This window comes from Somniosus microcephalus, chromosome 3 (assembly GCF_052327205.1).
Source record: "Somniosus microcephalus isolate GS21.2 chromosome 3, FLI_Smic_1.0, whole genome shotgun sequence".
Lineage (NCBI taxonomy): Eukaryota > Metazoa > Chordata > Chondrichthyes > Squaliformes > Somniosidae > Somniosus > Somniosus microcephalus.
The window spans coordinates 352,912,971-352,926,012 of record NC_140989.1 but is presented as its reverse complement, the minus strand read 5'-3'; positions in this window follow the sequence as shown (position 1 = coordinate 352,926,012).

Below are 13,042 nucleotides of genomic sequence, written 5' to 3'. Positions count from 1 at the left end.
GCCCTGACAGTGTGAAGCCCTGATCTTGGCTGCACTGCCTCCCATGGTGGACTGGCCCTGACAGTGTGAAGCCCTGATCTTGGCTGCACTGCCTCCCATGGTGGACTGGCCCTGACAGTGTGAAGCCCTGATCTTGGCTGCACTGCCTCCCATGGTGGAATAGCTTGTACAGTGTGTAAAGTGCTGAATGTGCAAGTGATTTTCATGACAGTCCCATAGCTGCTGGATGAGGGCTGGCCATTAGGGCTTTCAGGTCCCTTTGCCCATAAACTGAGGTGCACATGCAGGGATGAGGAGGACACTGGAAAGGGTACTCACCCTGACAACCCCAGTGAGGTCGTTGAACTTTCTACGGCATTACACAGGAGTCCTGGCAACCACGCTGTTGGAAGTCACCCTGTTTGAGACCTCCCTCCAGGCTTTCCGGTAGGCGCTGGGCAGCGGCCTCCTGCCACCTTCAGGGAACAGAACATGGTGCCTGCGCTCCACTCCGCCAACCAGCACCCTCAGGTCGCCCTCGCTGAAGCGCTGCGCTCTCTCCCTGGCCTTCTCCATAGCCCTGGGCATTGCACAGATGAAGCAGAAGTGGTCAGGCCTAGCTTGAGGGCTGCAGTGTGCAGGGCGTGGCAGGCAAACAAATCCACCCTCCCCCTTTAAGAGCTGACCGGCGCCAGAGTGTCTGCCATCAATCAGCAACTCGCCGCACCTGCGCTGTGCCCGCCCTCGGGGGTATCGCCCCGGACCGCCGGCTTAGCGCCTAATGATAGTCGTGCATCGCCTGTTTTAGTGCAGCAGCAACCTCTTGGGGCGATGCGACTGAATATCGGCGAAGGTGGCGCGAACTTGCGCCGGGCGCAAACTTTAGCGGCCGCCCGACTTTAGCGCCCCGAACGTGGCTACACTGAATTTCTAGGCCCAAGTCTTTACTGGTGGAAGTCAATAGTGAAAACTAACAAACAGAGGCTCTCTAGCACCTTTTATACAGGGGTGGTCACTGCCGGTACTGCAGCCTGAGACCAGTTATTCTCTTAAAGGTACATACACAACACTAAGGACCCCGCAAAATCCGGTTTATGATGCTCCTGAACTATGCCACCTATTGTGGATATCTGGTTCCCTCTGCACAAAGAAGCCTACAGATTTCCCTTAGCATCTGCCATGGGCCTACGCTTTGTTCCGATTACATCTGATGGCATTTATCGCACCTCCTTCCAAAAAGTAAAAAGGCGGAAACTTTAGCAGGTAGAAGCAAAAGGGGTTAATAGAAGCTTCAGCTCCTGCCATTCTGACATGGCCTAGCATTCCGGTCTACGTCTGGGAATGTGATTGACTGCAGTCTGGAATTTCCTGATTGCAGGTGCCTGCAGACGACAGCTTCCTAGTTCAGTGCCGCTGTGCGTGATCCCAGCATAAACGCAGGTATCACGAGCTGTGGATTTCCAGGGCCAGATTGTTTTTGGTAAAACAAAAAAAAAAATGCAGCTAGGCAACACCTTATTACATCTCTCAGAAACATCTGCAAGCATACAATTAATTAGTTTAAACTAAGGTAACTGTTATGTAAGCAAATGCAGCAGTTATTTTGTACACAGCTAGACTCCACAAACAGCAATGACATGAGTAACCAGTTAATCCATTTTTGGTGGTGCTGGTTGACAGAGGAATGTTGCCCTGGACACCAGGAGACCTCCTTGCTCTTCTTTGAATCATTCCACGGGATATTTAACATTTACTTTACCTGAGCAACTGGAACAGGCAGACAGGGCATCAGATTAACATCTCATTGAAAGGACTTCACCCCCAACAATACAACACTCCTTCAGTACTGCACTGCAGTGTTAGCCTAGGTTATGTGCTTGAACCTTGGGGTGTGGCTTGAACCCACAACCTTCTCAGAGGCAAGAGTGCTGCCAACGAAGTCATCTGACAGCCATTATAGTTGTGATGAACAACATTGCATGAAACTTCCTTTTGTTGTGTTGTCAACTGACAATAAGTTAGCACCAATGAAAGACAATGGACACTGCAGTTTATATCACAATGTACAATGCTTTGAAATTAATACTATCAACAATCAAGGTCCAATCCAACCTCCACTAGCTCCCCATGCCCAGTCAGTTGACTTCAAAATTCTCACCCTTTGGTTTCAAATCCCTCCATGGCCTCACTTCACTCTACCTGAGTGAATCCCTCCTGCTTTAGAGTCAGAAGGTTGTGGGTTCAAGTCCCACTCCAGGGACTTGAGCAGATAAAGTTAGGCTGACACTCCAGTGCAGTGCTGAGGGAGTGCTGCACTGTCGGAGGTGCCGTCTGTAATGATCAATAACATGTCATTCTATAGTGGAGCCGTAGAGCTGTGTAGAGCTGTATATAAGACTACACTACCCAGCTGTATATATATTAAGACTACATTACCCATGAGGCACTAGGCTACCCACAAGGCAGCAGTCAAGATGGAAGCCTCTACAGATACTGTACCTAGTCCACATGTGCTCAATAAAGTAACTAGCAAAAGCTAGCTGTGTTCATAATAAGAATGTCTATTTATTAATGAACATAACATGGTACCAGGATGGTGAAGATCTGCTAAAAATTGTGAAAAGCGACATGGAGAATTTGAAGCCACCAGAGCATTTGAAACTCACAGGAAAAATCGACTACAATTGGCAGACTTTTAAACAACAATTCGAACTCTACATTGCAGCCATCGGATTCGGTACAAAGCCAGACGCAAGGAAGATAGCGTTGCTGCTTACGGTTGCAGGCCCACAGGCGATAGAGGTATTTAATACATTTGTATTTAATCCAAAGGAGAACAGAGAAAAATTAGAAGATGTGCTAAAAAAATTTGATGCACATTGCTCTCCCAAAAAGAATGAGAACTATGAAAGATACATCTTCTGTTCTCGGACACAGCAGCAAAATGAGACTTTTGATAGCTTTATAACTGATCTGAAACTGAAAGCACAGACATGTAATTTCTCTGAGCTCAAAGCATCCATGATTTGTGACCAGATTGTGTTTGGTATTCATGATAAAAAAGTCAGGGAACGTCTGTTGAGAGAAACCGAACTAAATTTGGAATATGCGGTGAAAATATGCCAAGCCAGCGAGCTAGCTCGAAAGCACGCGAAGACTTTCAGTGAAATCAATAATGATGCGATTGTAATGAGTGATAATGCTGCTGTCGGTGCTGTGTCCTATAAGGGGAAGAAACATGGGCAGAACAGAAATGAAAAGCAATCGGAGGATGAAATTTTTAATTGTAAATGCTGTGGTTACAAACACCAGTTAAGACAATGCCCAGCGTTTGGAAAAATGTGCACAAAGTGTAATGGAAAGAATCACTTTGCCAAACAATGCTTTTCAAAAGTACAAACTAAGAAAGGGCAACGAGTTAATGTAATTGAGGACACTGATTTAAGTGAGACATTTTTTGTAGGAATGGTGTCATGTGACAATATCAAAAAGGATACAGAAAATGTGCAGCCCTCAGAAATGGACAATGCTGAACATAAAGTTAATGCAGTAAAAGAGGACAAATGGATGATCCCACTGCAGGTAAATGGAGCATTAGTTACCTTGAAACTAGACACTGGGGCAAAAGCAAACTTAATCAGTATGAGTGACATTAACAATATGAAAGAAAAGCCCAAAATACAGAAAAGTCAGTACTACTGAAGGACTATAATGGACAGAAAATAGATAGCTTAGGTGTATGCAGACTTAAAGTGACAGTCAAAGACAAAGTGCATCATCTCATGTTTTCTGTTGTGGCTGAAAGGCTTGATTCACTACTGGGTGACAAAGCTTGTGAGGACTTAGAACTGGTCAAAAGAGTCTACCGTATAAACTGTGCCATAAGCAGACCAGATGACTCGGTGGATTCTGTAGTGAATAATTTCCAGGATTTGTTCAAAGGATTTGGAGTTCTACCATTCACTTACAAGATCCAGCTAAAGCAGGATGCTCAGCCAGTGGTACATGCTCCACGAAGAGTTCCAGCACCCCTGCGTGACCGGCTCAAGAATGAACTGGACAGAATGACCACACCAGGAGTCATCAGGAAAGTCGAAGAGCCAACAGACTGGGTTAACTCCATGGTATGTGTAAAGAAAAAGAACAATGATCTAAGAATAAGCATGGATCCAAAGGACTTAAATGCAAACATAAAACGTGAACACTACCAGATTCCCAAGCGAGAAGAAATCACCAGTGAAATGTCAGGTGCCAGATACTTTACAAAGCTCGATGCCTCACAAGGATTTTGGCAACTAAAACTGGATGAAGAGAGCACCAAATACTGTACCTTCAACACACCATTTGGCAGGTATTGTTTCCTCAGAATGCCTTTTGGGATAATATCTGCATCTGAAATCTTTCATAGAGCGATGGAACACATAATTGAAGGTCTGGAAGGAGTTCGGGTCTATGTTGATGACATCATCATCTGGGGCTCCACACTGAAAGAACACAATGAGAGACTGACTAAAGTGCTACAGAGCATACGCCGGAATGGACTGAAGCTCAACAAAGCCAAGTGTCAGTTTGGCGTCCAGGAAGTCACTTTCCTAGGAGATAATCTATCTGGTAAAGGAATAGAGCCAGATATGGAAAAAGTAAACGCCATACTCAAAATGTCCCGACCCACTGACAAAAAAGGAGTGCTACGCATCATGGGGATGATAAACTTCATTGGAAAGTTCATTCCTAACTTGTCAGCCAAGACAGCCTGTCTGCGAGACCTGCTACATAAAACAAATGAGTTCGCATGGACAGAAAGACATGAACACGAGTGGATAAACCTCAAAACAGTGCTGACAACCACACCTGTACTCACCTTCTTTGACCCAACAAAAAGAATCAAAGTGTCAACGGATGCATCAAAAGATGGCCTAGCTGCAGTCTTGCTACAAGCAGAGGGTGAAGATTGGAAGCCTGTTGCCTATGCCTCCAGGTCTATGGCTGATACTGAGTGTCGATACGCCCAGATTGAAAAGGAATGTCTAGGCTTGGTAGTTGGACTAGAAAAGTTTCATGGCTACATATATGGACTTCCCACCTTCACAGTTGAGACAGACCACAGCCCTCTGGTTGCCATCATTAAAAAGAACCTGAATGAGATGTCTCCAAGGATTCAACGACTCATGATGAAGCTGCAAAGATATGACTTTGAACTGATCTACACACCAGGCAAATACATAGTGTTAGCAGATGCACTATCCCGAGCACCCACAATGAGTCATGTGAGCTCTACTGAAGAAGACGTGGATGTTCATGTGAGTATGGTCACTGCTGCGCTGCCTGTGTCAGACACAAAACCAAAGCAAATAGCAGAAGAAACAGTAAAAGATACAGTATTACAAACAGTAATAGAGAACATTCATCATGGTTGGCCAAAAGGTTCCTGTCCAATATATTTTCACATAAGGTCAGAATTGAGTGTCGCAAGTGGACTATTACTAAAACAGAACAGAATAGTCATTCCACAGGCTTTACGTCAAGACATGCTCAAAAGGATTCATGAGGGACACCTCGGAATTGAAAAATGCAAAAGGAGAGCAAGAGACACTGTTTATTGGCCTGGCATAAATAAGGACATTGAGAACATGGTAGGCAAATGTGAGACATGTCAGAAACACCAAAACAAACAAGCAAAGGAACCAATGATAGTAGCTGACATACCAACAGCAGCATGGCAAAAGGTTGGTATGGACCTTTTTCATTTAAATGGTAAAGACTATCTAATAGTGATTGACTACTATTCTAACTATCCTGAGATGTCGCTGCTCTCAAGCACCACAGCAAGCAGTGTCATAATGCATGTGAAATCCATCTTCGCCAGACATGGAATTCCCAGGATTGCCGTTAGCAACAATGGTCCGTGCTTCAACTGTAAGGAGTGGCAACAGTTTGCAGCACATTATGACTTTCAGCACATCACATCCAGTCCTTTGTATGCTCAGTCAAATGGTAAGGCAGAGAAAGGTGTTCAAGTTCTCAAGCAGCTACTGAAGAAAGCGACAGAAAGCAAGTCTGATCCTTATCTCGCCCTGCTGAGCTACCGAGCCTCACCTTTAGACTGTGGTTCTTCACCTGCTGAACTACTAATGGGTCGCAAGTTGCGCACCACGCTACCCTGCTGTGCAAAAGAACAGCAAAGTGAGGAACTGAGGCAGAGACTTCAACTGTTAAAGCTGAAACAGAAATCATACTATGACAAGTCATCCAAAACTCTAGAACCATTGACAAGGGATGATGTTGTCAGGATTGAGGATCCAGATGCATGGAACAGGAAAGCTACAGTTCTTGAGGAAGTAGGACCAAGGTCATACACTGTTAGAACTGAGGAAGGACAGATTCTCAGGAGGGACCGCCGTTCCCTCCTAAAAATACAAGAGACTATTCAAGAGCAGATTGATGACAATGCCGCAACTGCATCTTGTCATTCACCGCCAGAACAATCTCATGAAGACACATCAGACTTACCCGTGTTGAGAAGATCCACACGTGAAGTAAAAGAGCCTGATAGACTTAATCTTTGAGTACAATGTAAAGCTTTGAAAATGTGTTGACTGTTTTGAAAATGTTTATGTTTATAGAGCACTAACAAAAGTGTTACTGATATTATCTTTATTGTTTTCTTGAAAGTTGATTGATATTGATTTTGTTAAACCTCAAAGAAAGGGGGATGTAATGATCAATAACATGTCATACTATAGTGGACACTAGGTGGAGCCGTAGAGCTGTGTAGAGCTGTATATAAGACTACACTACCCAGCTGTATATATATTAAGACTACATTACCCATGAGGCACTAGGCTACCCACAAGGCAGCAGTCAAGATGGAAGCCTCTACAGATACTGTACCTAGTCCACATGTGCTCAATAAAGTAACTAGCAAAAGCTAGCTGTGTTCATAATAAGAATGTCTATTTATTAATTAACATAAGACCGTCTTTCAGATGAGACGTTAAACCGAGGCCCCGTCTGCTCTCTCAGGTGGATGTAAAAGATCCCTTGGCACTATTTTGAAGCAGAGTAGGGAGGTTCTCCCCGGTGTCCTGGCCAATATTTATCCCTCAACTAACATCACAAAAACAGATTACCTGGTCATTATCACATTGCTGTTTGTGGGAGCTTGCTGTGCGCAAATTGGCTGCTGCGTTTCCCACATTACAACAGTGACTACACTCCAAAAGTACTTCATTGGCTGTAAACCGCTTTGAGACGTCCGGTGGTCATGAAAGGTGCTACATAAATGCAAGTCTTTCTTTTCTTTCTTTACAACCCGCACATTTGCCCGCTGCTAGTCTAACGCTAAGCTACTCCTTGTCCGCCACTCCCTCTGCTCCACCATTGGTAGCCTCTTGGGAACTTCCTGCCCCCTTTCCCCTGCCTCAAGACAACTTCTCTTTGAACGTGTCTTTGGTTCCACGACCTGACCCTCTTTCTACCGTGTGACGTCCACTGTTTTGTCCTCCGTAATGCGAGGTGCTTTGAGATGTTTTTGTACGCGTGATGAGCTCTATAGAAATACAAGTTGTTGTTGACAATCTATGCTGCATTCATTATAGTTATTGTTAATACAATCACTCTGATCATGAAGTATGTTCCTAAAAGAGAAATTTAATACAGTGCTTGAAGGAAACACACTCATATTATGAAACCTGAATAAATAATTACAAGCATTGTAAATTAAAATCAAACTAATCACAAACAATGCTATTCATTTCCAGCTCATATACTCCCTATAAATCATGTTATTTTTTTTGATCAGATTTTGTTGGTTAATTAACCTGTAAATATAACATTCTCATTACAGCATCACCCTGTTGCTTTTTAATTACTTCTACAATATTAGTCTTTACTTGCAGCTATTTTTCCACACAGTTCACTGTGCACACAATTCACGTTCAAGAAAAAAAAAAGGCACATTGATTAAGCTCCAAAGACCATTCAATTATTAAAAAATTTTCCCGCTGACAGTTCAAATCAGTAAGGGAGTTGGCTTGATTAATTAAATTCTTCTTGGGGACCGAACAGGGCATAATTTTTCTCTTAATTGGTGCCAGTGTGTAATGCCTAGTGCAATTGCAACACAAATGTACTTCTGTTTGCGCAGGGAATCAAAATGGAATTCTCTTCTCCCAACACTCTGCAGCATATTAAATAAGCTTCGAATGTGAAATATTTATTTTTACAGAGAGTCGAGAACTTCTGGAATAGGTGGATTCACCATAGGCCTTCAATAAGGAGCTGAATGGGTTTAGAACCGTAGAAATCAGAGAAACCTACAGCACAGCAGGAGGCCATTCGGCCCGTCGTGCCTGTGCCAGCTCTTTGAAAGAGCCGTTGTGCTTCGTCCCACACCCCTGCCTTTTGTCCGTAACCCTGTAAGTTCCTCATCCTCAGGAACCTGCCCAACTCCCTTTTCAAATTATTTATGGAATCAGTTCCCACCATCTTTTCAGGTGGAGCATCCCAGATCCTGAGAACTCTCTCAGTAAAAAGAATTCTCCTCATCTCCCCTCTAGATCTTTTACCAATTATTTTAAATCTATTTTAAATGATTTTAAGCCTCTGGTTTGTGAAAATGAAGGGCATCTCCAGTTAAAGGAGATTCATGAGGGGTGCCTGGGATACTCCTGGTGCTTGCTTGATAACCTTTAGGGTTGGAGAGGAACTTCCCCGAGTTTTCCTTTTCCCTAAATTGTCACAAGGTTTTTTCTCTCTCTGGGTTTTGGATTCTTGCAGGAGATTGCATGACTGGTGGAGGTGAGGGGAATGGGTGGGTGAGAAGGTTGACTGGATGGGATAGGCCTCATGCAACACTCTTGCGCCAAAATGGACCTTGAAGCTGTGGAAGCGTCTGAGAAACAGGAGCGGGGATGGCAAGTGTGGCCAGTGACCGATCAACAGGGGCCGTGGAACGTAGGAACAGGAGTAGGCCATTCAGCCCCTCAAGCCTGTTCTGCCATTCAATTAGATCGTGGCTGATCTGTATCTTAACTCCATCAACCCGCCTTGGTTCCATAACCCTTAATATCCTTACCCAACAAAATTCAATCAATCTCAGTTTTGAAAATTTAATTTGACCTCTAGCCTCAACTGCTTTTTTGGGGGAGAGAGTATGACCCATAGATGTGGGCAGGGGTCAGGGATAAGAGGAATGGTCAATGAAGGGAGCATGGGTGACCACAGTGGACAGCTGCAGCAGGCTAGAATGGAAAGTGAATGGGAGCTGCCTGTGTGAAACTACAGGGGGGGAGTATGGGCAAAGTGCGATCCCCAGCAGAGCCTGTGATACTCGACTCAATTAGTTGGGGGAGGTGGAAGAGAAAAGATTAAAGCCTGGAATGAGGGAGTTGGCAGCTGAAATAGCACAGAGAGCTCAGAATTCTGCTCCACTGCCACCTGACAAGTTTACATAGGCAAAACCAAGGGCTAGAAATTCATTATATCCAAGGAATGGGCGGTGTCAGTAGAAAAGTTGGAGAATTAGTGCCAGACGCAAATGCTTTAGACTGCACGCAAAATTCGTGCTCACTGCTCAATAAAATGATTGGCGTCCTAAATCAAGTCTTAAAACCCAAGCTCATTGGTGTTACACTCAAAGGGTGGACCATTATCAGGTGTCGTCTAATCACAACTCATCATTGCCACAGGTTTTTTCACTTCTTAAAGGGGAGGTTCATTGATGTTGGGGCACCTCATTCTCAGCTTTGCTGGCTGTGCAACTGCCTCAGCACAGAGAAGCACAACAAGGAGAAGGAGCCAGAGGACTGAACCAGGTGTGCTCAAGGCAGATCCACGTCCCAGGGAGAGAGTCCGCAGCTTCTCTGATGAAGCATTGGTTTTTGCTGTGGAGGGACAGAGGGCGGTGCTATATCCGGCAAGTGGCAGGTGGCCCTCGCCACAAGTCTTCCACACCATGTGGAGGGAGGTAGCACAGCATGTCTCGGGCAGCACTGTGGTCCCCAGGACCCACACATAGTGCAAGAAGAAAGTTAACAACCTCACTCGGGTGGTCAGATTGAGTGAATGCTTCAACAAGTGCTACATACCATTCCGTACCACAATTCTTTATTTTTTCGTTCCTGGGATGTGGGCGTTCCTGGCAAGGCCAGCATTTATTGCCCATCCCTAATTGCCCTTGAGAAGGTGGTGGTGAACTGCCTTCTTGAACTGCTGCAGTCCTTGTGGTGAAGGTACTTCCACAGTGCTGTTAGGAAGGGCGTTCCAGGATTTTGACCCAGCGACGATGAAGGAACAGCGATATATTTCCAAGTCAGGATGGTGTGTAACTTGGAGGGGAACTTGGAGGTGATGATGCTCCCATGCGCCTGCTGCCCTTTTCCTTCTAGGTGGTAGAGGTCGTGGGTTTTGGAGGTGCTGCCGAAGAAGCCTTGGCGAGTTGCTTCAGTACATCTTGTAGATGGTACACACTGCAGCCACGGTGCGCCGGTGGTGCAGGGACTGAATGCTTAAGGTGGTGGATGGGGTGCCAATCAAGTGGGCTGCTTTGTCCTGGATGGTGTTGAGCTTCTTGAGTGTTGTTGGAGCTGCACTCATCCAGGCAAGTGGAGAGTATTCCATTATACTCCTGACTTGTGCCTTGTAGATGGTGGAAAGGCTTTGGGGAGTCAGGTGGAGACACTTGCCGCAGAATACCCACCCTCTGACCTGCTCTTGCTGCCATATTTATGTGGCTGGTCCAGTTAAGTTTCTGGTCAATGGTGACCCACAGGATGTTGATTGGCGGGGGGGGGGGATTCGGCGATGGTAATGCCGTTGAATGTCAAGGGGAGGTGGTTAGACTCTCGCTTGTTTGAAGTAGTCATTGCCTGGCACTTCTGTGGTGCGAATGTTACCTGCCACTTATCAGCTCAAACATGAACGTCGTCCAGGTCTTGCTGCATGTGGACATGGATTGTTTCATTTTCTGAGGAGTTGCGAATGGTGCTGAACACTGTGCAATCATCAGCGAATATCCCCAATTCTGACCTTATGATGGAGGGAAGATGATTGATGAAGCAACTGAAGATGGTTGGGCCTAGGACACTGCCCTGAGGAACTCCTGCAGCGATGTCCTGGGACTGAGATGATTGACCTCCAACAACCACAACCATCTATCTTTGTGCTAGGTATGACTCCAGCCAGTGGAGAGTTTCCCCCGATTCCCATTGACTTCAGTTTTACTTGGGCTCCTTGATGCCACACTCGGTCAAATGCTGCCTTGGTGTCAAGGGCAGTCACTCTCACCTCACCTCTGGAATTCAGCTCTTTTGTCCATGTTTGGACCAAGGCTGTAATGAGGTCTGGAGCCAAGTGGTCCTGGCGGAACCGAAACTGGGCATCGGTGAGCAGGTTATTGGTGAGTAAGTGCCGCTTGATAGCACTGTTGACGACACCTTCCATCACTTTGCTGATGATTGAGAGTAGACTGATGGGACGGTAATTGGCCGGATTGGATTTGTCCTGCTTTTTGTGGACAGGACATACCTGGGTAGTTTTCCACATTGTCGGGTAGATGCCAGTGTTGTAGCTGTACTGGAACAGCTTGGCTAGAGGCACGGCTAGTTCTGGAGCACAAGTCTTCAGCACGACAGCCGGGATGTTGCCGGGGCCCACAGCCTTTGCTGTATCCAGTGCGCTCAGACGTTTCTTGATGCCACGTGGAGTGAAACAAATTGGCTGAAGACTGGCTTCTGTGATGGTGGGAACCTCAGGAGGAGGCCGATATGAATCATCCACACGGCACTTCTGGCTGAAGATGGTTGCAAACGCTTCAGCCATGTCTTTTGTACTCGCGTGCTGGGCTCCGCCATCATTAAGGATGGGGATATTCATGGAGCCTCCTCCTCCCATTAGTTGTTTGATTGTCCACCACCATTCATGACTGAATGTGGCAGGACTGCAGAGCTTTGATTTGATCTGTTGGTTGTGGGATTGTTTAGCTTTGTCTATAGCATGCTACTTCCGCTGTTTAGCATGTATGCAGCTTCCCCAGTGTATTATATGTGGGTAGCACAAATGAAGGACAGAGACACGAGTTGCTCGTTCATGTCCTTGCTTTATTAGGCCAGAGTGAACTGAGCATGCTCATACTAAACCATGTGACAAACCACTTGATAATAAATTACACTGCTTTCCCCTTAAAAAAATGTATGTATTCCCCTCTCAAATCCCACCTTTCCCAGCATTATGTGTACCACATAAAAAAAACTCCTGGCTTTTTTTCTTTTAAATGAACTACTAATGCTACAAATGAACTACAAATCCAGTTTCATAACAGGTTTGTGGAGTCTTCCTGATCCCCTTACAAAAGATTTTGGTGTTGAACCAATTTTCGGGCTGTTTTGTTTTGGTTCTGAACTCAAAGAAGTAGGTACCACCACTCTGTTTCCCCACTTGATACAACCTTGCTCACGAGATAATTCAGTACGACGGTTATGGAATGCTTTCAATGCTGTGTCCAGACACTGATCAGTCCATCCATTCAAGGTGTTTTCATACACTCTTTTCAGTATTGAGTCCTTTTGAGTCTCATCTGCAATCTCAGTTGCATTCGTGGGAAAGTCTTTGTCAACTGCACCTAGCGTGAAAATCTCACCTTCACTCCCAACACATGAGTCTTCATGTGACAACCTGTACAAGGCATCTGCGATTGCGTTTTGCTTTGAAGTGTGATATTCTATCGTGTAGTCATATTGTGACAACAACACTGCCCAACGTTGCATTCTTGATGTGGCCATTGCAGGGATGGCAGATTTGGGCCCCAATATTGCTAGGAGTGGTTTGTGATCGGCTATCAGGGTAAACTTTCTGCCGATCAGGAACTGTTGGAATTTCTTGATTCCAAACACTATGGCGAGTGCTTCCTTTTCAATTTGTGCGTAGTTTCTTTCGCTCTTTGTGAGAGTTCGCAATGTGAATGTGATTGGTTTCTCTTGGCCATCATCCATTACATGGCTTATGGCAGCTCCCACACTGTAGCTAGAAGCCTCACACGCTGACTTAAGCTCACGCTCTGTGCCGT